This window comes from Elephas maximus, chromosome 20, assembly GCF_024166365.1.
Source record: "Elephas maximus indicus isolate mEleMax1 chromosome 20, mEleMax1 primary haplotype, whole genome shotgun sequence".
Classification (NCBI taxonomy): domain Eukaryota; kingdom Metazoa; phylum Chordata; class Mammalia; order Proboscidea; family Elephantidae; genus Elephas; species Elephas maximus.
Window position 1 is genome coordinate 81087102 of NC_064838.1, and position 6563 is coordinate 81093664.

Genomic DNA, 6563 nt, shown 5'->3' on the forward strand with positions numbered 1-6563 from the left:
TTTCACCAACATAAATGGCGACTATGCACATGGACCTCCCCAGATGGAATACACAGTAATCAAAACGACTACATCTACGGAAAGAGACAAAGGAAAAGCTCAATATCATCAGTCAGAACAAGGCCAGGGGCTGACTGTGGAACAGAAAGATTTTTATCTGTGTTAATTATTGACTATTCAAAGGCATTTGACTGAGTAGATCATAACAAATTTTGGATAACATTGCAAAGAGTGGGAATTCCAGGACACTTAATTTTGCTCATGCGGATTCTCTACATAGAACAAGAGGCAGTAATTGGAACACAACAATGGGACACTGCTTAGTTTGAAATCAGAAAAGATGTGTGTCAGGATTGTATCCTTTCACCATACTTATTCAATCTGTATGCCAAGCAAATGATCTGAGATGGACCATATGAAGAAGGTGGCATCAGGATCAGAGAAAAACTCGTTAACAACCTGCAATATGCAGAACACACAGCCTTGCCTGTTGAAAGTGTAGAGGACTTGAAGCACTAAAGACTACAGCCTTCAGTATGAATTACACCTCAAAATAAAGAAAACAAAAATCCTCACAACTGGACCAGTAACGGAGAAAATACTGACGTTGTCAAGGATTTAATTTTACTTTGATCTACAATTAACTCCAATGGAAGCAGCAGTCAAAAAATCAAAGGATGTATTGCATTTGGCAAATTGGCTGCAAAAGCCCTCTTTAAAGTGTTAAAAAGCAAAAATGTCACTTTGAGGACTAAGGTACACCTGACCCAAGCCATTGTATTTTCAGTTGCCTCTTATGCATGTGAAAGATGGACAATGAGTAAGGAAGACCAAAGAAGAATCGATGCCTTAGAATCACGGTGTTGGTGGAAAATATTGAATATAAAATGGACTGTCAAAAGAATGATCAAATTTGTCTTGGAAGAAGTACAGCAAGAATGCTCCTTAGAAGCGAGGATGGAGAGATTTTGTCCCATGTAATTTGGACATATTATAAGGAGGAACCAGTCCCTGGAGAAGGACATCATGCTTGGTGAAGTAGAGGGTCAGCAAAAATGATGGATTAACACAGTGGCCGCAATAATGGGCTCAAACAGAGAAATGATAGGTTGGGGTGAAATGGGGCAGTGTTTCATTATGATGCACATAGGGTCACTCTGAGTAGGAACCGACATGAAGGAACCTAACAACAACAATTTAAAATACTAAAAGGTTTTCTCCAGTCTAGGTTATTTGCTTGGAACATTTGGTCAATTTACATTTGCTGAAAAACTTATGTTTTTCAGCTAAGTAGTGTTTTTATTTTAAATTAAAAAAAACTTTATAATATTCGATGTAGTGATTTTTAGTTACTTATCTTCTCCGTGTCCCGCCCTCATCTCATTCTTGTCTTCTTTGGATTGATTATTTTTGCATTTCACAATTTCTTTGTATCATTTAAGACAATATGCACTTTACTTTTTTATGTTTAGTGATAATCTAGGACAATGTACCATACACTTAATTAATCAAAAACTAATTTTATTACAACTTCATCTACTCAAACAATAAAAGGTATTATATATTTTAACTCATATCTTCACAGCTATTGCTGTCTAACAAACCACCACGAAACTTGGCAGTTTAAAATAATAAGTTATTATCTCCCCAGAATTCTGGGTTGAGTGGGTTGGTTCCCTGCTGGAATGTCCATTTTGAAGTTGCAGTCAGATACTGGCTGGAGTCATCTGAAAGCCTATTGGGCTGGATGTCCAAGAATACTTCTTCACTCCCGTGTCTAGTGCCGCAATGCTGCTCCATGGGACCTCTCTCTCCAGCAGACAATTATGGGCTTTTTACGTGACCTACAAGTTCTTGACTGAGTTCTCAGCCACTCTACTTGGTGCCATTCACTGAGAAAGAATTTTCTGCAGATTTCCTGGACCTCCTTGAGGAGCTGGAAGATTAATTTCTAGCTAACTCAGACAGAATTGTGTTGTCCCTTACATTCCCTGGTTTATTCAGAGTTCTTCTGAATCCTCACCTTTAGGGGCCTTGTAGTTTATCTCCTGTTGTCCATGAAACACAAAGCCATGAAAGTTGATACAGCATTGTTTTTTTTATTTCCTTTGACTAATATTCTGGTAAAGAAGCTACTTCCTTCTGCCTTATTTTTCTAATTACTGTTTTTATTTGTGTATGTGTGTGTCTGTGGTATATATATGCAGTTCTTTAATGCATGAAAGAAAAACTTAGATCCACATACCTATAACCTGTTTCCAAGTCTGTCTATCTATCTATTCAACTAGCTCTGTGTGTTGGTTATGATACCTCATCTGCCATGCTTCCAGGCACTGAAGTCTCTGTCATGTTATTTTCACATTACTAACTTAAATTTAATCTTGATTATACATATATTTTTAATTTTAGGAATGCTCTTTTTATAGACAGAATAGCTGTATATCAGAGAAGCTAACTTACCCAAGGTACGTGTTCTTAGTTGACTGATCCCAGATGGCAATGCCTGGCCTTCTCACAGAAAAATCTAAGTGGTTTTTCCTCAACCACATTGTTTTTGATTTTTCACTTCTAGAACATCTTAAAACTTTAATCAAAGCCAAAGTGGTAAGACTTCTCTGTAATATAAAATAATTCTAAACAGATAATAATATTATTTTCAGAACAATGGTTCCAGATTATATGAAGTAGGGAAAGAGAATTATAACCCCTTTTATTCAAATGTAGTTGATATCTTTATTATGGGTTTTAGCTAACACATATATTTATCTAAGCACTATTCCAGTGTGTGTGTGTGTGTGTGAGTGTGTGCGTGTGTTTGTGTGTATCCACAAAGCACAGCAGTTTAAAACAACAATTGTTTATTTTGCAAATGAATTTGCAATTTCAGCAGGTTTCATCAGGGACAGCTCATCTCTACTCCATGCAACATCAGTGGAAGTGGCTCAACTGGGAGCTGAAAGATACACTTGCATGATGCGCCACCAAGGACTGAAAAAAATGGCTTTGAATTTGGCTGGGCTCTCAGCTGGGGATGTGCACTAGAAGTCTTGGTTTCTCTCTTTGTCACAGCATGGGGATTATATAATTGCACTAACACAATTACTCTTCAGACACTTCTTAAAACAGGGAATGGGGCAGCATACAGTCACTTGCAATTCTGAAATTCTGGTAGAAATTGTTGCCAGCTCCTTAATTAAGATTCAGTGTGATTCTCTGGGAATTATTCTACCTGATTTTTGCCTCTGCTTTCTGAGTCACCCTTGCTCTACCATAAGAAAACTGAGTAGTCACCTCAATCAGATTACTCCTTAGACCAAACTAGTGATATTTCTGTCAGAAAAACATGCTTGCAAACATTGCGAGTTTTCCATGAATCTTACTGGAATTTACTCCATTAGACAAAACCCACAACTACCAACCTTGGGCTTCCTATGACTCTGCTGCACTACAGTGCCCTAAAACATTTTAGTAGTCCTATTTATTTTTAACTAAAGAGAATCTACAAGACTCTCAAGATTTATAGAAGGTCTTCTGTCTGTTTGGATGTTTAATTATTTAAGGTACTGTGTCTTAAATTGTCCTGAAGCCTTAATAAATGATTTTAGAGTCACAACTTGTGTTGGACCTTTGTCCTGAGGCCCTTTCTTAATTTGAGACTTCTTTGCTGAGAGAAAGTTTTATTTTTGAATCCACTGTGTACTGACTCCTTTGTACACAATATATTTTTTTCTTCAGCTCATCTCTCTACACTTACGTTTTAACATACGTCATGAAAAGCCAATTAGCATTTTTATATTCTGTCTGGAAGTTTCTTTAACGAATCTTCCCACAGCAACATTTTGCAAATATTTCTTGATGTCTTCTTACGTATTTTATGTTTGATGGTCACGTTGGGTCCTTATTTCATTTGAATTTATTTTATCTTCATTATGTGATTTAGAATCTACATTTAGTTTTCAAAAGGTATTATCCCCATCAAAATTAATGATTTCCATTATTTATCAAAAAATACAAATTATGCACGTATCATATGCTATTTAGAAACTCAATCACTCATACTTATTGCCAGAGCCCTAATTCCAGAGCAAAAACACCACTGCAAATTATGACAGGAGGACAAATATAATTTTTAATTAGTTTACCATATATAAAAACAATCATATAGGAACAATGGAGCCAGATTGGCAAAGTAAGAGCAAAATAACTTGATAACACAAAAGAAGAATTTAAATGGGATGAACAAAATAGCAAAACAATATTTTAGAAACGTAACCTGTATCCAGTTTGGTTGCTGCCCTTTTGGCAAATTATGCTCAGCATCGATATCACATAAAATGTTTCTCCAGCCACCTCCTCAAGGCACCTTTGACTTCTTTATTTCTCACACTGTATATAAGGGGGGTTCAAGACAGGTGTGAAGATGGTATAAAACACTGAGACCACCTTATCATGGTCCTCTGAATCGTTAGATTTGGGCATCATGTAGATGAACATGATGGTGCCATAGAAGAGTCCCACAACCACCAGGTGAGAGGAGCAGGTCTTAAAAGCTTTTTTCCAGGCTCCAGCTGACCACATGCGGAGCACTGCAGCCAGGATAAGGCTGTATGAGGCCAAAATGAGAGACAAAGGGATCAAGAGCATCAGAATGCAGCAGACATACATGAAAAACTCAAAAATCGTGGTGTCAGCACAGGCGAGGCGTACCAGTGATGGTGCTTCACAAAAAAAGTGATTGATTTCCCGTGAGTGACAGTAAGGGAAACTCAAAGTGGCACCAGCCTGCATCAGCCCATCGATCCCTCCCAGGAGCCAGGAACCCGATGTCACGAGTAAACAGAGCTTCTGACTCATGAGAATGGGGTAGCACAGTGGGTGACATATGGCCACATAGCGGTCATAGGACATGGCCATTAAGAGGAAGCATTCACTCCCTCCCAGAGTGAGAAGGAGGAAGATCTGGACTCCACAGCCAGTGGGAGAGATAGACCTAGTGTCCATCAGGTAGTTGGCTGCCATTTTGGGAACGACGGTGGAGACCAGCATCATGTCCATGAAAGAAAGCTGGCTAAGTAGGAAGTACATGGGCATATGGAGTTGAGGGTCCACATGAATGAGAATGATCATAAATAAGGGTGTTGCCCATCAGTGAGGTGATGAAGATCATAAGCACCATGGCAAACAGGAATAGGTGGATCTGTGTGTGGTTAAAGAGCCCTAGAAGAATGAAGTTTATTCCTGTGGTGCAGTTTGCATTGACCATGGCTCTACTGGTGCCTGAAAGATGTAAAATGATGCAGAAATGAGATTTGGTTTAAAAGGAAAAAAAAAAATTTTTTTTTTTTTTAAGGGAAGCTTGTACATATCTTTATGAAAACTTGATCAAATGACTTGGGAAATCTCAGACTTGGAGGGCTAATTACTACTTTAATCTTTCACTTACAAACAAGAGTTTTGCCATAGCATACTACTATCCATCTCTGCTGTTACTATACATTATTTTGTATTCACACAAAATTAGATAACATACATGTACAGTAGTACAAATTACACCTCTATTGTTTTTTAATAATTTGTCAGTATGCCACACGTAATTTACTCATGGTGTTAAGAAATATTACTTATGCAATCCGAGTTTTTTACACTTTGGGTATTTCTATATTGAAGGAAATTCAGATTTATGCTCTTTAGTAGGTATTGAGGTGATATGCCTATAGTTATTACTTTTGCATGTGTTTTAGATATTTGCTTAATGTATTCTCACATGATTTTCTTCAATATCAAGACAAATTAAAATTTCAAAAGTTTCAAAAAAATTACAACTGATAAAACTAAGTTTGATGGGGAAAAAACAAAAGCAAAAATTCTCTATTCCGCACTTACATGCAGCCTGTGCTCTAAACACACTAGGCTTTCAGCCGCCACAGATACTACTGTACCCATCACCACATCATTTATATTATCATGACTTGCATTCCAGATCATGGTGCCTACATCTCGTTAAGTTTAGAACCCCCTCAACATTTAAACTTTTATGTATTATGTTCTCAAACAATGCTGCTGATTTTAATTTAATATATAATATATCCATTCTAAGGGAGCCCTGGTGGCACAGTGGTTAAGCTTTCGGCAGCTAACCAAAAGGTTGGCAGTTCAAACTCACCACCACTCCTTGGAAACTCAATGAGGCAGGTCTACTCTGTCCTATAGGGTCAGAGTTGACTTGACAGCACAGGTGTTTTGGTTTTATCCATTCAAAAAAGTTAATAATTTCATAAATGAACATGATTTGTATTGCATGCAATTTTCACGTAAATTTGGACATCAATAATCTTATACTTTTAAAAGTAGAAGACAAAAACTAATCCATTGATTATGACTTATCCAAATGATATTCTCATATAATGAACCTGAGGTCCAACATCTCCCACAGGTAAAATATACAGGTACTCACTCACTTTCAGAATAGCTTCTCTTTTCACTAGAACCTATAACTTCCATTTCTTTTACGTCTAAGTATTTTTGGTGGTAGGAATGGATGCACATGTAAATGGATTCACCTA

General features: G+C 37.2%; 1 pseudogene; it reads right to left on the bottom strand.

The window, feature by feature from the left end:
- Positions 1 to 4325: 4325 nt before the first annotated feature.
- On the bottom strand, positions 4326 to 5263 carry LOC126063816 (olfactory receptor 2T33-like; annotated as a pseudogene).
- Positions 5264 to 6563: the final 1300 nt, after the last annotated feature.